Below are 21,701 nucleotides of genomic sequence, written 5' to 3'. Positions count from 1 at the left end.
TCTTACAAGGCTCGGACTCAGAAGTGTAGTGTCTGGCTGGAAGGACACAGGAGCGCTCAGGTCTTGTCACAGACACCGACTGGGATTTCGGAGAAGTTGTGCACATCCAGGCTCTGCCACAGACTCCTTGTGGGGCTCATTTAGAAATGCTGGCTGGAGGAGAGCAGTTTCCTCTTTGTCTATCTTGTGATTTTGACTACAGAGCTTTGTGGGGAAGGCATATGGAGGATACACCAAACCTAGCATCGTGGAGCCTCTGCAGCCTCTTTGGAGACAACTAATTTAAGAGGCAAGAGAACACTGGATGGAAAGAAACCACAATACCTTCCTCCTCTGATGGGAGGACGGTGGAAGGTAGGAAGAGCAGAGTATCACCATGGGGCCCTCACACTTTGTTAGGCTAGTGCTGCTTTCCCAACAGTATGGGAGAGGTTGCCACATCAGAGAAACCAGTCTGCACAGTTTCAGGCCAAAATAAGCTCATTGATGGCAGTTAGCGTGACAGATCCCTCACCCATCAGCACAGATTACAAATATTTTTAATTCCACATTGTGACTCACATTCTGTCCTTGAGTCGCTTGTTTGTGTTGCTAAGTAAATATTGGTTACAAGAGGAAATTTTTACCTTGAATTTCCAAATAATTTTTGGTTTTTGAAGGTATTGAATTAATTGGAAAAGCATTGCCTTTCACAGTCTGGCCCACTTGTGGCCACTGTACTCATGGGGCTGGAGCTCTCCCAACTTTCAGGGAGAGGGGTCAGACAGCAGTGCCAAGAGCCAAGGACTTACAGGGTTTGCTTGAGGATTTGTCAGGAATTCAAGCTTGTGCTGATCTAATCTGGCTGATCTAGATGTTTTGGCCATTGTTTCCAGTTCCTGATGAAAACTTCTGTATAAAGAGGTATTTAACTCCATTAAAATTACAGTGGGGGTTACTGGTCATCCCCATAATGCTGACCAGTTAACAAATATTGCTGTAATTTCCAAAATTTGTTTTGCTAAGCAGATGACATTTGCATTTCCCAACAGTGGTTTTGTACTAACAGTGTTTAACTCCCTGTAGCACAGTCTTATCTCATGGAGAAACAGTAAAGCGTTATGGTACATGAGGCAGAGAAGAGAGAACACAATTTAAGCTGTGTTTTCCCCATGAAACAAAACTAGCTGTGTTAACCCCACTCATTTTAGGCCCTTTGAATCCACAACAAGACCGGTGGCCTGTTGGACAAGTGCAGATGATGTGAAGCCAAGTTATAGCACGTGCAGGCTGATCACCCGTCCAGGGCAGCAGCAAAGGTTCAGTCCCAGCCACAAGTGGAGGATGAGCCAAGAAGCAAGGCAAGTGAGGCAGCCTGAAGGGCAGGCAATAGCCTTGCTTTGCAGTGTTGAGGCTGAATGTTACCCAGAAGTTGAACCTCAATATTAAGAGACAGAAACCAAACCGTTCCAGGAACGGCAGAGGCTTTTGGGATCTGCCCAGTCTCATCCAGTACCACTCTCTCTGCTGCAGGAGCTTAGCTCGTTACCCAGGAAGATACTTTTGTAGGAGTAGCCTGGGAACCCTTAGGAAAGAAATACTACATTTGCAATATCAGACCAGACTTTCTAGACTTATCTCCTCAGAAATCTACTGCTGTGGAGTGGTGACACCTAATGGTAGGGACACAATGCAAGATACGGATACAGCAGTAGTGCAAATGAGCTAAAAGGACTGTGTCAGTCTTGATTGATATGGAGTAAATGTTGGGATCTTTTATATGACTTACACCTCCAACTGTGCGGAATTTTAATGCAATGTCTCCTTTTCAGTCTCCGCTATCTCAGTGTAATGCATCACTAAGATTTGCTCAATGGAGACTTCATTTCACAGCCTGGTATTATCCTGGCCCTTTCCCCCTCCTGTGTTATCCTCTGCTCTGCTGACTCTAGCCTACTGTTTTTATTAAACCCTGCAATTTGTAGCTTGTCTCAGAGCAGCTTGTTCAGATTACACTTGCCTAGGGGCTAGTTTAAAATGCTCACATGACTTCTTGTAAGAAACATTACACACATGTTAAATTCATGAGCCAAAGTATGCTTGTGTGTGGAGCACTCTCCATTTCCCCTTGCCCTTTCCAGGTGGTTTTTTCCTCATCTTTCCACACCTTTCCTACATTCCTCTTTGTCTCTCCCCACCCCCTTTCCATGCCTTTGTATGGAAACAAAAAGAATCTGATTTCTGTACAACAACATACAACAATCCAGTCTGACTATTTAAATATTCAGGATTGGAATCTGTCCCTATAAAACCAATTTTAGATAATTGTAATACAGTATGCAAGCATAGCTGAAATGTGGAAAGAGAGCAGAGGGACCCATTCACATACCCAGTGCATTAATACACAAAGGAGGCATTTTTGCCTCTGGTTCTGGAAAGCACAAAGCAAGAGTGGTTTTTCCCCACTTGAATTTTATTTCAGATTGCCCTGTAACACTCTTGATGCAGAGAATAGCAGCTTTCTGCAGTCCTTCTCCTAGTATGATCCCAACTTGTCTTCCAGAGCTGAGAGAGCATCCCTAGAGGGTCACAAACACCCACTTACAGCTCTTTTACTTTGCTATGTCAGCAATACAGCCGCCTTCTAACTTGGGCTTCTTCTAGCTCTTTGCTGGAAGGCTAGCAAGTGGTCAGTATGCTGGTGCCGGCAGACAGATTTATTTGGATTGGAGGTGAGCACCTATAAAACAAAATCACTCTCAGTGTGTCTGAGACTAGTCACAAACAGGGGGGTAACAACTGGCTATGCTTAGCCCAGCTACTGTGAGCTGAAGAAATTATTCTCAGTAAAGTTAAATGAAAACAAGTAACTGGAAAGGGAAGAAAAATCCTACTAGTGCGTGTATTGAGGGGAGGGCTGTGACATGTGACATTTCACCATCTTCAGGTATCATGAAGGAGACCCATTATGAACCATTTCTTCTCAACAAGAGGAAAATAATTTGTTAGAGTTCACACCTCCTTAGATGCCAGATAGTTCAAATGTGAGACATTACCAGGCCTTCCTAGTTCCACCTCACACAAAACTATACCTCCTGCTTATAGTTACTTAGCAGATTGTGGCCATTTTGCATGCAAGTGGCCATACGGCAATGCAATTAAGCCAGCTGTCTGTTCCAGCTAGCAGAGCACCGGCAGGCTGTTTCCAGGGCCAGGAGAGCAGGCTGAGGGAATGACCCAGCCCCACCATTTTCCCATCTGGGTGTAATCTGAGCTGTTAGCGCTATGTAAAACTGGGTGGTAAATGGTTTAGAGGCTGGTCCTGAAGGACCACGTCTCCCTCCATGGACCTCCATGGAAACTTAGATAATTGGCAGAATTTTTCCGGGAAGTCTATAAATGTGTGCTCAGTACATGAGTCATTTGCAGCAGAAGGATCTCAGCTGTGCAGCACCCTCCTGCCAGCAGCCTGACAGGCCTTACTGGTCTGAGGTAACGTTTACCTAGGTGACATTGTGCCTCAATTCCCCATCTGAATCAGCTGCCCTAAGCAAGCTGGGAAGGTGCTGTTGTGTTCTTGGTCCTTTGGTCTAAAGTTCTTCCAAAGTTAAAACTCAATTACAGGGAGTTCCCCTGCTGGCAACCTTCCTATGCATTCCCAGGTCTGGAAGACCTCTGCCAGCCTCAGACCTACACCTAAAACCCAACAGCCCTCCTGTACCCTGTCTTCTCCTCCTCCTCTTCCAGCCTCTTTGCTAACCCAGGGTATTTCCCCAGCAATTCAAGAAATGTAGCCCAAAATAAATCGTCATCCTTCCTACAACAGGCTGCCAGCTGTGTGGCACAGAACTGGTGGCTCATTGCCCTCACTCCGCACCTCTTTTCATTTCCCATGGCTTCTTGCTCCACAGATTCCCTGTGATCTTTTCTGAAACCCCATCGAGCCCAAATGCTTCCCTTTACTGAGCTGTGGAGAAACCCCAACCCCTTCTGAAAACTGTTCCCATAAATGACCATAACTAAAGACTATTCACTCCCCTGGCACCCCTACTCCCATTGCTTTCCACTTTAATGAGCCCGTCCTTTTAAGTAGATTGCTGAGAATTATGGAAAGTTCTTTTTCATACAATGCATCCCAAAACAACTTGCTATCGAAGACTGGGCCTTCTTGATTCAGGATAGCAAAAGTTCTTCCTAGAAATTTCCCAGTGCTTGGTTACACAGATTTTTCAATTAAGACAATAAAGTCACAAGTGTTTTCCTTAGATCATATACGATATCATCAGGTAACAAGAACCCAGATATGCAGATAATTGCTGACAGTAATATTAGTGTGCCTGAAAAACATGTACGTGTTGGCTTTGCCCACACACCCACAGAGGGTGCTGGGGTTCTTGGTCATGACAGCGACATCAGAGCAGCAGGCGGGAGCAATGACACAGTAGGTAGAGAGCTACTAATTCAAAAGGGTGGCAGCTTCACTTCTTTAAGGAAGATAGTTCAATGTAAGGGTGATATAATTTTAATCAAAAACATACAAACCATAGTCACCTGGAATGGGACATTTATTAGTTAATAAAAGTAAACAATAACTTAACACAGCTGACGCAGTAGAGCTGATGCTCTCCTGGCTTGCTTGGTTGAAATCTGATGTGTTGCATTGCAATGTACTCAGAAGTGTCTTCATTATTTATTGTTGTATTAGTGATTCTTCATTTGGACTTGTCCTGGTTTCAGCTGGGATAGAGTTAATTTGCTTCCTAGTAGCTGATATAGTGCTGTGTTTTGGATTTAGTATGAGAAGAATGTTGATAATACACTGATGTTTTGGTTGTTGCTAAGCAATGTTTAAACCAAGTCAGGGACTTTTCAGATGGGAGGCTGGAGATGCACAAGAATTTGGGAGGGGGCACAGCCAGGACAGCTGACCCAAAATGGCAACAGGGATATTCCATACAATATGATGTCATGCTCAGCACATTATGCTGGGGGAAGAAGCAGGAAGCGGTGTATGTTTGAACTAATGGTGTTTGTCTTCCCAAGTAACCATTACATATGATGGAGTCCTGCTGTTCTGGAGATGGCTGAACATCTGCCTACCCATGGGAAGCAATGAATGAATCCCCTGTTTTGCCTTGCTTGTGTATGCAGCTTTTGCTTTACCTGTTAAATTGTCTTTATCTCAACCCATGAGTTTTCTCACTTTTACCCTTCCATTTCTCTTCCTCATCCCATCAGAGCAGCTGGGTGGTGCTTAGTTGCCAGCTGGGGTTAAACCACAACAGGATGACACAAAGATACTACGCATAAGTATACAGAGAAGACCAAATTCTCTGCCAATATAAATCATGTTATTAATAGAAGGAGGTAATTTCCATTTACTGACACCCTGCCCAGTCCAGCCTCAACCTAGACTTCCTGATGATAGCCAAGCGATACCATGTAAATTTGGTACTTCTGGCTATATTTTGTGTTAGATAGTTGAATATTTCATAGAAAATCGTGACTGCATTTGAAAAGTGGCAGAAAGAACTTTTTAAGAATTTAGGTTTCTAGGTCATACACAAAAGCTGAGTATTCACAAATCAGTTGGCATCTACATGAAAAGAAGATAGTCTTCAATGAGCCATATATGTTGTACTGAAGTACTGGCAAAAATATTCTTAATGTCCTTACAGTGTTATTATTAGATGCCACTTTAATTCACGTTCATGCATAGGGCAATGCGAGTTATTTTATTTAGATTTTTTATTTACTACATCATTATTGCACACAGACAAAAAAAACCTTCATGCTTTTCCTTATGGACGTCTCTCTGGAGAGACATACTATTATAATTTCCAATTCAGTACATATTGTTGTGTACGACCAAAAGATTTATATCCTAGTTGTGTTTTTATTGGATATACTAACTTACTTGGCTTTGATGCTGTGTTCTGTATAAAAAATATATTTTATATTTTGATGTCCTGATGGTGGCAGTAGGAGATTTTACAAGAGAGTTTGCAGGAATCAATGATCCAGTAGTAAACAGCCTCATTAGGTCTTCAAGAGGAAAAGCTGCCTAACATGTAGTACCATTACTTATTTTGTTCGCTCCATTCAAACACAACCCAAGTGACACATTCTCATTTAAACACATCAGATAAATAACCAGGAATCATGAGCTCTTCAGGAAGCACTGATAGAAGCCAGCCGTTGCCTGAAACACAGAAATTTCCTTCCATAAAGTTTTCTTAAGAAGAGAAAGGAAGAAGCGTAAAGGAAGAGGAAAGCTGCAGACAGAGCACCCCTATCTGTGCCCTTCGGACAGCAGAATACACCAGGCACCAACCACGTCCATGAGCACTTTGCCACCTGTGTCAGGGTCTTCATCCTGCCCTGCCTTGGGGAACAAGAAGACATTATATCCATGATGATCAGAGGCCATCTGTTGGTGACAGCAGGCGAGCTGGTCTGTGTAGGAGGCAGGAGCAAAGCTGCTGTGTTGCTGACATGCAGCACTGAGAACACGCTCTTCCTGTGTTCTCACCTGCCTCATAGCGTGCTGCAGCTGGGCAGTGTGAAAACAAGACATTTTTCCCCTCTGTCTCCTCTTGCTGTGTGCTTGGGCACTGTGTCCAACTTTGCTCACTTGACCCCCTGTCCACTGGGGACATGAGAAGGCTGGGACATCCATAGCCTGGAATGGGACATCCGTAGTCTGGACTGGGTCACCCCAGTGCCCGGGCTGGGCATCCCCAGCAGCACCAGCCCTGCTTGGGGGTGGACAAGGAGGCACACCAGGTCCCAGGAGGGGCAACAAGGGTGGCTCTAGGCTGTGCTGGTGACCATGGCAGTGTGAGGATCACAGGTAGCAAGAGACTCTAGAGCTGGCCATGGTGGGGGCTTTGGGTGCTGGCATGCCGCCAGCAGAGACTGTCTTGGTCCTGCGGACATTATGTTGCCAAAGTGTCTGTGATGCAATTGGAGAAGCACTAAAAAGACAAAAAAAACAGGGAAGCACAGGTACACATATGCCACGAAGGGACATGAGTGAATAGATGCGTGGTTGCTGCCTCTGCTGACCTCTCCTTCATTCGGCTTGTGGCTGACATGGCAGCCATGTTAACTAGGGGTGATTAATGAGAGATTTAAACAGCTCAACAAGTCTGCTGGGTATTTGTCCTTAAAAATTAAACAGCAGTACTTAAAAGTGGTAATAGGGATTTAAGAGAGATTAAAAAAAAATTTAAAAATCTCTTTCCACCGAACTGCCAGAGGTTCCTTAAAAAGTATGTTACAGGAAATGAATGCCTGGAAGTGGGGCAGAATGGAAACATTCACTACCCATATCTCAGAGACAGACTCTGCTGCACAAATTCTTAGGAAGAGAAGTTACAAATGCCAATAGCCTGATCCTTATCCTGTGCTTACCCTGGTGTAAAGGAGGAGCAGCTCCATAGGGAGCTCAGGGAGTTAAACCCACTATAATACTGATTTTTCACAAGACCTGAATCACCCCATCTTGTGCCCAACCCAGAACAGTGAGCTGAGACTGATAAAACTGTTGCTGTGGCTGTTGTGAAATAAGTGATCTTGGTCAAAACCAGGATACTTCTGAAAATGAAACAAAAAAAATGTAGTAGGACCTTAATAACTGGGAACATGCACCAGCTATTGTTTCACAGACTGAAATAATAAACCTGTATTAAGGCTATCAGAAAATGAATTTGGAGCATTAAAAATTTATAAAGCCCTATTGAGTCCCTAGGAAGATCATTACTAGGCAACATATTGCTGTAGTTCCCGTCAGAAGATGCTGAAATGGTTCAGACCCGGCTTCATATCGGCTGAGCTCCCTCCACCCTCCCGGTGCAGAACAGGGACCCTACTGAAAACTTCAGTGCCATGAAATGCCTTTGTGACAGAAGATCTTTGCCACTGTGAGGAGGCAAGTCAGCAGGAGGCTGCTGAGGCACGTGGGGTGGGAGGACGGAGGTCACCAGTTATCAGCAGCCCTCGGGTTGAACCACAGACAGCCTGGTTATTTCCCACATTTGCTAATCAGTGTCGCTTTGACCTTTCCTTTAATGCAAGTCAGCACTTTTCCCCTCTACTTAGCAGGTTGAATCTGACTCAAAATGCCCCACGGGAAACACTTCAAATAAACAGGTTTCATAGAAATTGTTTGACTCTAAAATGGCTTGGTATTTCATAGATACAGCTACGGACTTCATTCAGTGTGACTACCCTTTTTATGGTGCGTGCAGTTTTCTCATTTACTGCTGGGTGGTTTTGTAGCAAAAGCACTCGGGGCTCACAGTCTCCTCAGGGCTCAGCCTTTCTCTTTCAGCCATGACACTGAATATGACACTTTCCCTGCAACAGCTTCTGTAGTTTTGAATAGGGAAAATAACACACCACCTCTCAGAAGTACTAAAAAGCTCCGTTCCTCCTGTTTATGAAGTACTTTGCGTTTTCAAGAGAAGGTGCAATGTGCTGTAAATGCAAATTATTAAGAGTTATTACTCATGTAAATAAAAGGTATTTTTTATTTGGTGGGTCTCAGACAAAGTGTAACAGTCATGTCAAATGTGTGCTTTGTTAGTAACAGATGGTTGAAAGGAAAACCAAGACCCAAACTGTCGGGTTTCCTATCGAAGCTACAAACAAATGTATTGGCAGAGGTCAGCGTTAGGCCTAAGGCTCTGCTAAATGTTAGATAGGATTTACTAGGCTGTTGCTCTTTCAACAAGATTTATCACCAAAAGGCTGTTTCATTTCTTATGTCCTCATATCCATTGCTTTATATTGTGTCAGTTGTTTCAATATTTGTGTGCATTCAGGAGCAGCAATTTCATCTCTCTAACAGAAAAATGTTGCAGCTGGCAGTGGCTCTGGGCCAATAACACACAGGATGTTAAAGCAGCCCTGTGTGCAGTGCTCCCCTGCCCCAGCAATCTGGACTATGTTTTTGTAAATTTATTTGATCATGGCGATCATGAATATTACAAATTAACATCAGTAAGCAGGAGCTGACATGATCTCAGCGTATCTGGGGTAATCTTTGTCACCACTCTACTGCTCAGCTCAATCCTGACCTGCCGCACTCTTTCTTTTCTCCAGGTTGTGTTCCTTGCAAGATGATGCTGGTCATGCGCCACAGAAACTACAGATGCTAAGAGAACCAAAAAATTACCAATATTATGTATTTTGAGATTAGCAGGAAACCCAGTGAAGTTTCTCATCATTAAAGGAATATGAAATAATAATACTTTAGTAACTGACTTACAATCATTATTTTCACTAAAGCCCTGAGCATTTAGGAGTATACTTAGCTACATCCCTACTTTGCAGTGCATTCCTATGTCAGTTTAATCTCCCTCATTTGCACAAATTGCCTTTGTTTATCCTTTAAGTGAACAGTTGCTCTTGAACGTGATCGTAAGATTTGGTCCTTAGACGAAAAAAGATTTAGCGATTGAAGACTGATACAATGTGTCAAAATGACGCTGCTTAAATTGGCAGCACTAATTTCACAGACACATGCATCACATCAATCTTTGCTTTTTAACCATTTTAAAAGGTGACTCACTCCTGCACGAGGAAAAAATTTAGTCATCATCATGGATTTTGGCCATACTGAAAGAAAAGAACAACAAAAATTAGCGTCACATAGCAAGCTATCCACACTCTGCATTTGCTAAGATAACACCCCAAATATGGCCCAGGAGGGAGGCAGGCAAACGTGAAGTTGCCTCAGTGAAGCCATTTACACGAGCAAATCATCGCCTTGCAGTGTGTAAAGCCAGATGAAGCTCATGTAACTGACCTGAAGAAAACAGTCACTTGTCTGCTGAGGAGCTGTTCAGGGGGTCAGAGCAAGAGAAATCAATAGAATCAGCTTTCTCCTGTATTTTCATCATGAGAGCGTACAGGAAATTAAATGGAATTTAATGTAACGCCATAATACCATACTGCCATTTAATTGCATGGTAATATGTCATATAAAGCATTCCCCAAAGTTTAGCCTGTTAGTTCATTTGGTTAATTGAACATTTAGCACTTCCTCTCCTGTCTCTCTACCCTCTGTTCCCTCCTCTTCGAAAGAAAAATTGATCGATTCATTCATTATTGGCTCCTGCTGCAGAATAATTCACTCTTCCTTTCCAGGGCCAGTATCCAAGTGTCATTATCTGTTTGGGGAAAAAAAAAATATATATATATATATATATATATATGTTGAAAGAGAGGCTTTTTGAAGGAAATCACAAGCTAAAAACCATAACACTTGCAGGCACCAGTACACTTCAGATTTTAACATTAGCCTCCATTTCTGCAACAAGCTAAACAAATCCATCACATCTGAGCGTCCTTGCACTCAAGAGTTCAGGCTAACCTTCACTCTGCAATTACTGTTTCAGTGGTTTTAATGGTCAGGACAATTGGCTTAATTATATCCACCCCTTCCAGCAGCCAGAGAGGAAGGCAGCTGGCCAGCACACTCCAGTGCGGGGCTACTGCTGCCTTCTCACAGAATCACAGAATGGTCGGAGTTAGAAGGGACTTCCGGAGATCATCTAGTCCAACCCACCTGCCATAGCAGGTTCACCTGGAGCAGATCGCACAGGAATGTGTCCAGGTGGGTTTTGAATGTCTCCAGAGACTGCACAACCTCTCTGGGTAGCCCATTCCAGTGCTCTGGCACACTCAAAGTAAAGAAGTTTCTCCTCATATTCAGATGGAATCTCCTATATTTCAGTCTGTGCCCGCTGGCCCTCATCCTATCACTGGGCACCAATGAAAAGAGTCTGGTCCCATCCTCTTGACACCCACCCTTGAGATATTTATAAACATTGATAAGATCCCCTCTCAGCCTTCTCTTCTCCAGGCTGAACAGACCCAACTCCCTCAGTCTCTCCTCATAAGAAAGATGCTCCAGATCTCCTCCTCATCTTCATAGCTCTCTGCTGGACTCTCTCCAGTAATTCCTTGTCCTTCTTAAGCTGGGGAGCCCAGAACTGGACGCAGTACTCCAGATGTGGCCTCACCAGGGCAGAGCAGATGGGGAAGACAACCTCCTTCAAGCTGCTGGTCAAACTTTTCCTAATGCACCCAAGGATACCATTGGCCTTCTTGGCCACAAAGGGCACATTGCTGGCTCATGTTCAACCTGTTGTCCACCAGGACTCCCAGGTCCTTCAGTGCTTCCCAGATGTTGCCTTTTAACCCTTGCGAAGGTGGCCACATGGGAATAGGTGGAAAACAGAGAGCATTGCAAAAATCAATGCAATACCATAACAATTTTGGCAAATTTTTAAAGAACATAAGCCCTGTAAATAATGCCTATTACTTTTTGTAACTCAAAGTGCTCAGCTAGCTTAGGCAGCTGACCCTGGAGTTAAAAAAAATATATATTTCTAAAACCTGATATGGCAGTTTGCCTCAAATTTCTGCCTGCATAACATTTGAAGTCCCATAAAAAGGCAGAAAGTAGAGGACCACACACAGAGGAACCATGACCAAAACTGGTGGAGTGCTTGTTGGAGGTGGCAAGATGGGATAGCTGTGCAAGCCTCACAGAGTGCAATGTGCAAACTCTCTGATGTCAAGCGAGAGCACTGGTCCAGTTAGCAAGTAGAGACAGGCTGGTTTATGAAGAAGACATTGCCATGTTGCTCCAGTGGCTGCTTGAGCTGTGAACAACACTGTTTTTTCTTTTCCTTGAAAGACCACAACATGTCCTTGCTGAAATGCAAAAATCTGTTGTAGCTTATTTTGGCCTCTCTTGGGAACCTTGAAACAAGAGAAATATGACTACTCTGTCCACACAAGGCAGAGCAAACACACACAACTGAAAAGTTGGAAGCTGTTCTTCCTGACCTCGGGGAGGAAATTCCAAGTTCCTTTTAGCTTTGCACAGGTTTTCAGTTTTCTTGGTAGGTCGTTCACATCACAAAGTCCTCCTGTGGGAACCCTGTCCAGCCATGACCTATTCCGGGTGGCTCTGGGGAGGGGAGAGGAAGCAGTCAGCAGCGTCATTGCAGAGGCTGCTGATGGAAGAGCCCGTGACACCAGGTCCAGGAGATCCTCCCCAGAATTAGGCAGGAGAGATAGCAGCCTCAGAAGAAAGTCCATCTGGTTTTCTCCTCTCTTCACCCACACCACTGAAGAGACAGCTACAAGAGGAACTCTGAAGAGATACAAACTATAATAGAAGCAGAGCTGAAGACTAAGAATCAGCTGTTAGAAATGGCCAAACAACAGCTAGACTCCAGACTAACGAGAGCACAGGGAATTACAAAGGAATTAAAGGAGGACAATGAAGGCCTGGTGCAAGAAATTGAGAAGCTCAAGCAATTTCAGGAGAATTGCATGGTGATTTTAGAGAGCAGAAACATTGATCCTGCTACAGGCAGCAGCACTCTGTAGGAGGAAGAAAAGACACAAGAATGCTAGAAGCAGACAATGTTGTTAATTGAGAAGCTCATAGAAGAATTGAAGTATATTTTTATTATTTTTTTTTTTTATGCCACTCTGCTCTGCTCTGGTGAGACCTCACCTGGAGCACTGCATCCAGCTCTGGAGTCTTCAGTACAGAAAAGAGATGGACCTGTTGGCGAGGGGCCAGAGGAGGCCACCAAGATGATCAGAGGGATGGAACAGCTCTGCTGTGAGGACAGGCTGAGAGAGCTGGGGATGTTCAGCCTGGAGAAGAGGAGGCTTCAGGGAGACCTTATTGAGCCCTTTCAGTACTTATAAGGGGCCTATAAGAAAGATGGGGACAGACCTTTTAGCAGGGCCTGTTGTGAAAGGACAAGGGGTAATGGTTTTAAACTAAAGGAGGGGAGATTCAGGCCAAACATGAGGAAGAAATTTTTTAAAATGGGGGTGGTAAAATACTGGAGGTGGTAGATGCCCTATCCCTGGAGACATTCCAGGCCAGGCTGGATGGAGCTCTGAGCAACCTGATCTAGTTGAAGATGTCCCTGCTCATTGCAGGGTCTTGGACTAGATGAGCTTCGAAGGTCCCTTCCAACCCAAACTATTCTATGAACTCTGGAATAGGCAATGAGATATTACTGCTTAAGACTCCCTGTGTATGTATGAAGAGCTGCTTAAGAAATGTTCAGTTGAAGAAATGAGATTTGCCTTTGGTTTCCACTCACAAAGCCTGCAGTCACTCCTGTCTCATATAAAAATGGTATGGTCTAATCCATTCCTGTGGATTTCCTCCTAATGGTAACAACATTGCTGCTCCAAGAGGATGCAAGTGGTAAAATAAGGAGCTGTTGTGAAGAGAAAGGAGTGACCCATCCCAGGAAGGACCTTCCTATCTGCAGACGTGGAGCTGGGCTTTGCATTTGTTGGTGATCAGTGCTGAGTGTCAATGTGATGTGGCTGTGCTGCCTTGCTCAGGAAGCAGAGAATGGAGCTGTTGAAATTTGTATTGAAGGGAGCTTTTTCCCAGTGTGTAAGTACCAGAACAATTACACCAAACTGCAGCTACTGCATGAATTGCTGATGCTAAAGATGCTCTGACACCGTGTCCGGAAGTCCAGCCTGCAGGCTATTACAAGGTTGCCACTTTCTCAGCAGCTACAAAATGAAGAAGTTCTAGTAGTCTTGATGATTAGGGTTATTCAGAAGAATTGTGGAGTCTAAATAGGTCAAAACTCAATAAATAGGTCAAAACTCAATAAATACTTAGGTTATATGTGCAATATTTATCAAGATGTCCTTGGCGCAGGCACACATTATCAAGAATTGGGAGAAGAGGCTGAATTCTTGTGCTGCATATTCCAGAGAGATGGAATGATTGTCAGCGCTCACACACCAAGTTCGGTCTACAAGGATGGCAAATTCCTGCCATTCCTCCTCACCCAGGAGCCTTTTGAAGAAAACCTATACTGAACACCCTGGAGACCTTCTGCAGGATGGGGCTGGATGGAGATGACCTGGTAGACGTTGCTCCCCAGTGTTACAAGTGCTGCCTCTGCACCATGATCTGGCTGGTGGGAATCCAGCAGTGAGCAGGATGTGCTATAGGCTGGGTTTTCCTGCTGGCAGACCTCTTGATGGCAAAGCCCCTTCACAGGCAGTTGTAAACCAGAAAGGCAACAGATTTTAGTTGTCTCTGAAGGAGAGGGCATTTAACGCTCTCATTCTATCTAGGTCTTTTCTATGCAAATTGGGCTTTTTTCTTTTTTTTTTTTTTCCAATGGGGAGACATAAAATCTAATCAAAAATGGCCTATTACTGTCTTTGTTATCCTGTTGGAATGAAATTTAGACCTCCAGAAGGTAATAACCAATAAATATCATTATCTCTTTCACAGGAGTAAAGTAGTCAGAAGTAAGAGGAAGAAATACATAGACTAAACCATAGATGATGACTGGGAGCAAAGAAACATTAAAAAGATGAAGCATACCAATGTTCAGCTGCATTGGCTCATTTGTCAAAACCACTAGCTCTCTGATAAGAAAACGCCAAATTGAAGTGTTTGTAAAACGCTATTTAAAGGGTCTGTTTCTTCTGTGCTGTGATGAACAGAATACTGTGTCAACACCATCTCATGTCAAAAGATTAAAATACGCAGTTACTTGAAGAGCTATACCATTTGTGTGTATCAGCATCGTAGGAGCAATAAAAGGAAGAGATGTAGGAGTACAGGTGAATAGAAAATAAAATGCAGCAGCATGATTTAGATACGTTTAAAACACGACTGACAAACCAACAGTGGGCAAATGCTAAGAAAGGATCAGACCAACAGTTGAGGAGACTGAACTTTCTTCCCACTTGTGAAGAGGATCCAACCGCAGGGCCAATGGAGATGATAACAGGGGTTCTGCCTTTGTCAAATTAGCTTAGTGACTCAAGACGAAGTTTCAGCTACCTTCAGGTGACTCACCTGCCAGGAGGCTACACAGCCGCAGGCATTCACACACAATTATAACATGTGGAACAGAAAAAAAATCTTGTTGAAAAGAGCACTTACTGAACTCAACACGTCAGCTGAGGCAGTTGTTCTGCTACTGTAAGGAGATTAATTCCTCGCATGCTACGTTATTACTTCTAATGTTCTGCAGCAGGTGAATCATTCGGGATTAGGAAACATAAATAAATGAGAATTTTTTCATATCTGAGTGCCTCTTTATAGTTATAAAGTCCTAATTGTTCTTTGAAATCTACTGTAGGGAGGGTTTCACCCACCGAATGCTGTGCCTAATCTAAAATGGCCCATGCTAACATTTCCTGTAGCTTGAAAACAAAATGAGGAGAGGAAAAAGAAAGGCCAAGGAGAGAAACAAGAGAGAAGGAGAAAAATGAAAGAGAAATTTGGTTATATAGTTGTTGAACCTTTGAATTGCCACTTTTGATCACTTTTTGAGAAAAAAGTAAAATGGAGAAATGAGAGAGATTCTTTCATGCTTATTTCTAAAATAATATGTCTTACTGTTTCGGAAACCTACGCTGAGGATTCTGACATCTGTTCTGCATGATAGATGTCCTATAAAATACAGATTATAATGTCTTTGTGGGAGAAGAGATTAAGCCAAAGCCTATTAAAATAAATTAAAAAAATCCTGGTGTTTTCAATGGACTTTGTATCACATGCAAAGTAAGTGATGGGGAACTGCGGAATCTTTGCTCCCTGTCCAGCTCTACCACGGGGTTCCCAAGTCACTCCACCAGCTAATTTATGTTTTGAGCCTTAGTTCTCCTGCTTCTCTGTGTCTTCTAAAGTGCCTACCCAAAGACGTAATCAGGCTTAATGGCTCATAAGGTGACTCAAAAAAAATCTTAGAAAGTGCTATAGGAGTGCAAGGTATTCCTGGTACTCAGCAAATGTTTCCTTTTACAGCTGATTAAACACTTAATGTTTAAGATATAAGGGGCTGATGAACACAAGTATTAATAACAGGTTCCCATATATGAGGTTTTCTCCTGTGGGTCTACTTTGAACTTCATTCCTGTGTTTATTTAGCTGTGCGTATGTGTGTGCATGGCCCTGCATGTAGCAAAGGGCGAGAAGGACCCAGCCCCTCCCTGAGGAAGCTCTGACAGAGGATCTGTGCAAATGTGCTTCCTCTTCCTTTCACTCCCCAACCTTAAGGTCAGAGGATCTGGAAAATCCTCCTCCACCCTGTGACTTGATCTGACGATTGTAAGAGAACCATGGTTCCCCCGCGCCTTCCGCTCCCCACCCTTCCCTCTTGCCGCCCGGTAACCCTTTCAGGCCTTCTCCAGATTGATGCCTGTTGATCCTGGGTTCCAAGGAGGGACATGGGGGCACTGGGTGCTTGTGTTTTCACAGGCTGAGCCTCCCTGGGAATTGCCAGGGTGTAGGCTGTTTCTGTGACCCTCATGTGCCAAGGTAACACATTAAATCAGCGTCTCAAAGGTTGTTCAGGAGCATTGCTTCCTGCGTCCAGACAGACGAGGAACACTGGAAAATGTATCAATTATTAACTCAGTTGAAAAGAGTTAACTGCTTCTTAAAAATTTCTTTCTTTTTTTCATTCTTAATCTCAGATATTTGGATTCAGGTCAGCCGAGTCAGGAATTCCTGCTTTTGTCTTCCGGCTCTGCTGTGGCATGAAGGGCCCCCAGAGTGGCTGGTGGCACCGTGGCCACTGCTGGTGGCCGGCACAGATGGGAGCACTGGGTCTGCAAGGATACCATTTCAGGGCTCCCGGTTTTGGGGACCTCTCCTGCTGGGGCACTTTCCCACAGTTGCTGGCACTCCCCTTAAACAACTGCTTTGGGGACTCCTAGAAAAGCCTTCAGGGAGCCCCAGGTGGAAATCACAGGAAAAGGAACAGTTGGCCAGCGAGTGTCTCCATGCCCACAATGTGTGTCCAGGATGGATGCCAGGGAAAACCATGAGCACGTTCTGCTCTGAGCACCCCTCAGCCCCAGCAAGGCAGCACCCTTTCCATCGCTTGCAACTCCATCTACCACATCGCTGCTGTGACACAGAGAGGTGGCAGCTACATTTTGGCCCAGGGAAGGTGAAGGCTCCTGTGCCCCATGCTCTACACTCATAGCATGGCCCTCCCCATCTTTGGAGAAATCATGAATTAGCTTTTTTGGGGGCTGGAGATTTCTCAGAAAACAAAACCAAACCAAACCAAAACAAAAACCAAAAAACCACAACCCACTCAAACACAACAACAACATCAAAAAAGGGGCACTTGGAGTTGTTTTTATGTGCCTTCTGGCTCCTGAGCCTTTTAGCTGCACTGGGCTTTTCTCTGCCCATAACAGACCTAGCAGGTGACTTTTTATTTTCAGTGGGAGGCAGATTCCACAAAGAACTGATGTGCAAGGCTGACTCACGGCCCAACATCCCCCTTCCCGCTACCCAAACCTGAGCATTCTTGGGTGCCATGGGGCTTCTAGATGGCAGATACCTCAGGACTTGGTCTTGGCTGCCATTTTTAACATAGTTCCAGTAAAATGGGGTGCCTGGGTTCCTAGTGGGGGGATGGCAGCAGCCACAGCAGCCACACTCACACCGCAACCTGCGGGGCCTGGAGTTCTCACCCCCGTCCTCTGAAGGAGCGGGCTCATGTCCCTGCAGAAAGGGACACAAGCACTGGGACGCCACCAGGCACAGCTTGACCTGTCCCCAGTGCCAGCCTTTGCAGCTCCCCGGCTCATTTCAGTGAAGGACCAGTTCCGTCTCTGATGGGACGGGGAAGGTGGCAGTGTCCCACCTGCTCCTCCTGGCTGTGGATGGACAGTTGAGCCACCACTGTCCAGAGAGACTAAATGCACTCCCAAACTCTAAAAGTCTACATGCAAACCTAATTGGTTTGTATTAATCTAAATGATTTTTAAGGAACCGCCTGGGACTATTAGCATTTGTTGCTTTTGTAGAGTTGGACATTTCTGGTGTTGTGTGTAGACTTTGCCTCCTTAAAATGGAGCAGAAGGTACCCCATAAAGAGCAAACTCAATGTGTTCCTCAATTTCTCCTCTCAGTCTAGACTGAGTAAACATTTTAGGTTCTCTCAGTGTTCGTGGTCTACATTAAAAAAGCTGAGACCAATAGAGGTTAGTATAGTTCTTCTGTAGAGTGACTTATGGACACACAGGCCAGGGACATGGCAGCAATATGTCTGACCCACAGCAAAAGTACTTTCTAATGTTAGCATTGACCCAGTCGAATTACACAGAGATGCCTGTGTAATTATCCCTCTTTGAAAGGCCTTTCACTAAACATATATGTGTATAAAGTGTCTTTCTTTTAAAGAACACAAAGTGGTTTCAGTCTTATTCCACTCCATTTACACTAAGGCACCATTACACTTCTGTGGAGGTGAAACAAATACGGGCTTCACCCCAGGGAAAACCACAGGTGTTTGTGTCCTGCAACAAACATTCCTGGGTGCCTACACTAACATTTGTAGAGGTAATCACAAAATGAGCTACCATGGGGCCACAAACCTGGCTATAAATACATAGACAAATTTCACGTTTCCTGAAGCAGGAACTGCTATTTATTGTGTACAGCACCTGACATAATGCAGTCTCAACCTGGTTAGGACTCCTGTGCCGTCCTGCAGTGAAATGGTAAATAAAATAGGAATGATGTTTTCTCCTTTCCTTCTGCACGGTGTTATTGCTGGGGTATTTTCGCTTAGTGGGTCTAATTAGTGAACTTGTGGAGTTGCTACTGAATGAAAAGGATCTGGAAGAGGGCATGTTTTTGCCATTTGCGAATCCCATCTACTTTAAAACAGGGCATCGGTTTCTTGAAATTTTGTAAGAAACAAACGCATAGTTTTTACAATAGTAATGAATTCTGTGCAGTGCAAAAGGTCATATAAGAAACAGCAGGAGGACAGGGTGCTGGGATAAAACACTGAGCAGATTTACTTCCTAAATTAACATTTTTTTTCTCTCTTTTTCTTTACTCTCACTGGGACTTTGTGGAATAACAGCATCTTGTGCTAGACAAAGGAAATGAAAGAGCATTAAGTATAGGTATACTGCAAACATGGTAGGCAAAATACGGGGATGTTTTTAAAGAAAACTGACAAAAGCACTCAAAAAGCAATGCAGATTTAAGTGGAAACATGCAATTCAGCTTTTCAGCAACTTTACATTTTATACATTGTCAAATGTATTAGAAAGATATTATATTGACAAGTATGTGTAAAAGTTGTCAAATATGATCAACAAGAATGAAGTCACTGAATTTATGAGAAACTCATGTACATCTACCTATGCAAGTGTGAAGTAAGGTTATTATACCTGGCTGCATATTTCCTGATTCTGAAGAGACCGGACCAAATTCTTCTTTACTACAATTTAATCACAGTCTCCAGACATTTAAGAAGCTCATATTTGTCTGGTGTAGTGCCTGAAAACTTAAGCTCCAATAACACTTCAATCCAATAGATGTATGAAAGTTTGGTTTAATAAATATAAGGGTCACAAAATCAAATGTCTGAGATGTTTGGAAGAAGTCTTAATTAAATATAAGTTTAGCTCACTGCAGAGCTAATGATTTGCTTGTATGAGGTGTTTGGCTCACCAATAAAAATCTATGTCAAAGCATAAAATATCACAACATGGACTTTGAGAACCTTGCTAAGTTTTTGAGAAGTGCCCGTACATATTTGTCACTTTGCATTACCAGCTGGGCCCTTCTGCCTGCTCTGAGGCCTCAGGAGAACTCAGGAGGAGCACCAGGACACCTTGGCAGTGAGGCTTTCTCCCCGGGTCCTCATCCACCGGGTGACCACAGTGATTTATCTCACCATCCAGCCATACCTTCTAGCCAATGCCAGATGGGGGTCAGCGTCATTCCTGTCCTTCTGCATGCCAAGGAGATGTATAAAGCACAGTCCTGACATCTCTGCCCATTCTTCTCTCTTGGCTTCCTCCTCCATGGGACTGTTTCTAATTTCTTGCCTTGCTGTCACACTTGATGGACTCACCCATCCATCACCAGGCTCCTGTGGGATAAAAGGAGGATTAAGTTACCTGTTTTCTATTTCAGGGAAGAGTTTCAGGACCCTTTCCTGTCCCAAGTCCCCAGGGCTCTTGCAGAAGGGGGGAAGCAGAGAAGGCGCTCATAGCAACAACACTCCTTCCTGCTATCTCTCCTCATGCATCCTGTGGATTTTCATCTGCAGAATAGAAAAAGATAAGCTTTTTCCCATTTTCCTTTCCAACAGGCACTGGGAGATTACCAAGAGGGCTAGGAAGATGTAAAAAACATAAATATAAATATTAAGGCAAAGGAGAAAAAGCTTAGATATAGAGAAGTATATAAGTAAAAGGAGGAAAACAATGAAATGAGAAAGAGTCAAGAGAAGGAAGGTGTAGAAATCATGATCCCAGGTATCTGTGTAGCGGAGACTTCCATTTCCATGATGAAGTGCGCTTCCTAGATTGACATAACTGTTCAAGAGCATTTTGTGCTCAGAAACACTAATTTCACCCAGAACCTGTTGAAAGGATCACAGAAAGCCAGTCCCTTATGAAATGTGCTGGAATAGCTATATCCAACTTACTATTCCAGGGAACAGGGAGAAAAAGTCAATACAGGGTCATGGACTATAACATGCTTCTACATTCTGCCTGGAATTTCTCCCCAAAAACCTCCTACTGGGATAATTTAAAACTTCGAAGGTTTATAACCAGTGCATACAAATCGTATCCTCCTTTGCTTTTTCTTTATCATCTTCCTCCCAACCTTCCTCTTAGTTCTTTGGGTCAAAAGGGCATAACTTCCTGTCTGCCTCCTAAAACCATAATCTTTTTTATTTTGAAACAAGAATGAGCTGAACATGAATTTTATTTTGCAGATAGCTGAACATGAAAACATTTGAAATAAATAGAAACAGAATTTAAGTGCTTTTATAAATGAAGAAAAAAAATGCAAGCAAAGTGATTCCTTCAGAATACTTGCAAAAAAGAAACAGATGTTTAAAAAACTCTAAATGTGAATATAAAATAAAATCCAGACCTGTGAAACCTATTTTTGGGGGCAAAGAAAGTCAGATTTATTGATATATCCTCAAAATATGGAAAAAACATATTTGAAAAAGTGAAAAATAAGGTGAAAATACAGCATCACAGACCTGAAAAAATCAATTACGAGAACAAAGTGAGTGAGGATTTGCAGAAGCCAAATAGATGCTGACATGACTTGAAGACAGCAAAGAAAATAATTCTAGTTAGCAAAAGAAAGTCTCTGCATCATGGCTGAAAAAAATATGTGAGAGATGACACTTAGAAAGATGATCTGTTATCTTCACCAAGAATTTCCTTGCTGAATTCTGAACCTAATGAGGCTGTAGTATAACATTTCTGCAGCTGATCATTGTGCTACTTAAAAGGGTGTTTGTTTATTTTTTATAAGTCGGATACTAAGGCTACTTTGAAGTTTCCAGATACTAACATCACATACACTCCACCACAGTGTTTAGGTTGTTTCCAGGCTGAAAGGTTTAGAAAAATGTACAACTGATCTGCTAAGCATAAAATTAATCCCAATGAGATCTATAAGTTAATAAATTTAACATACATAACATAAACTGTTTGGTTTTTTTTTCTCATTATTCTAAGGAAGAACATAATAAAAGCCACACCTGAAATCTCACACAGAAAAAATGTGGGCTTATATGCTTCATCCTTATCTGTTGAACACTTAGCACACACAGATACAATCCTTATTCCCACTGGCAAATTAATCCTTATTTTCAGTGAACTTTGAT

The sequence above is a fragment of the Streptopelia decaocto genome (assembly GCF_964273445.1).
Source record: "Streptopelia decaocto genome assembly, chromosome: 1".
Lineage (NCBI taxonomy): Eukaryota > Metazoa > Chordata > Aves > Columbiformes > Columbidae > Streptopelia > Streptopelia decaocto.
Note: the sequence above shows the minus strand (reverse complement) of the source record.